A 1,314-nucleotide genomic window follows, 5' to 3' on the forward strand; every position below is an offset into this window, starting at 1 on the left:
TAACACCTAACTCAACAAATAGTTCCCTTGCCCGATCAAACGCTAAGGTATGTCTTAGTGAGAGGGAAAGCATCAGAATCTGGCCCTTTATTTGCTAATGCTCTGTGCAGTCCAGTTTTTAAAGTTTCAAGTAACGGGCCTGCCAACATGTTCCTATGGAGATTATTTTTAAAGAGGAAAAAATTTCACTCTCAGGTGGTTTTGTTTGATAGTCAACCTACATTTTACCTTACTTAAGTCTTTCCCTGTTACATCTAGATTATTCCCCTTCTTTCACTTGGAGTAGATGTTCTTATTCTTTGGTGTTTATAGTCTTCAGCTATACATAGGTGATTCACCCATCAACTTAGCTGATGAATAGCCAGTCAGACATTTAGCTCTTTTAATTTATTTTGTAAATCAATCCTTCAGCCCTTAAATCAGCTTGATTTCTTTCTTAAAGCATCATTCAGAATGCTTTTTCTAAAGCATCAGACACCTTTACACATGTCTCTGAATAATATATTAATTGTGTGGTTTTAATTTATAAACAATGCTACATAATTAACTTCATAAAATTGCTCACTTTGAAAATTGCACAACTATGATTTTCTATCGTAGTAGTACAAGATGACAGCATTAATCTGAGCACTGTCATTCTGAATTGCTGCCAGTAAAGCAGAGGCCTCTTAAATGTGCAATTACGATAGAAGGAAAATGTATTCCTGGAGCAGATTTGTTCCTTTGTCAAGTACTTTTTTCAAAGATTTTCACTTTGTTTTGCATTGCCATACGTTAATGATATAGATAACTTCAATGAATGGCTCTATTAAACTATAGGGACACCACTAAGCAGTTTTAAAAATAGTTTTTCAAAATTCTCTTTATTTTTCCTGTTTGCAGTATCTTTCAAAAAGTAAAAAAAAAAAAGTTTTCCCTGACTGATTTTTGCTCTTTTTCTTTTGACAAATATTGTTCTTTCACTCTTGGGATTTGAATAGAGATAGATGGAATTGATAGTAGAACCTAGGGGAAATGGAACAACATAAAAATTAAGAGAAACATTTATTTACTGTATTATTGACATTTTTATCAATAATGTTTTATCAACATGGCATGTATGTGAACACATACCATATATAATAATAATAATAATAATATATATATATAAAATATTGTATATATTATTATTTAGAGAGAGAGGTCCCAGCTGAGATCAGGATTCCATGTGGTAGACATTGCAAATACAATCTGACAATACATTCTCTATGGACTTTACTGTGTATTTAGACCAGACAACTGGGTGGGAAAAAGAAAGTGGTGTTATTCTCCTTT

The sequence above is a fragment of the Gavialis gangeticus genome, unplaced genomic scaffold (assembly GCF_001723915.1).
Source record: "Gavialis gangeticus isolate Ggan-Ray unplaced genomic scaffold, GavGan_comp1, whole genome shotgun sequence".
NCBI classification, from domain to species: domain Eukaryota; kingdom Metazoa; phylum Chordata; order Crocodylia; family Gavialidae; genus Gavialis; species Gavialis gangeticus.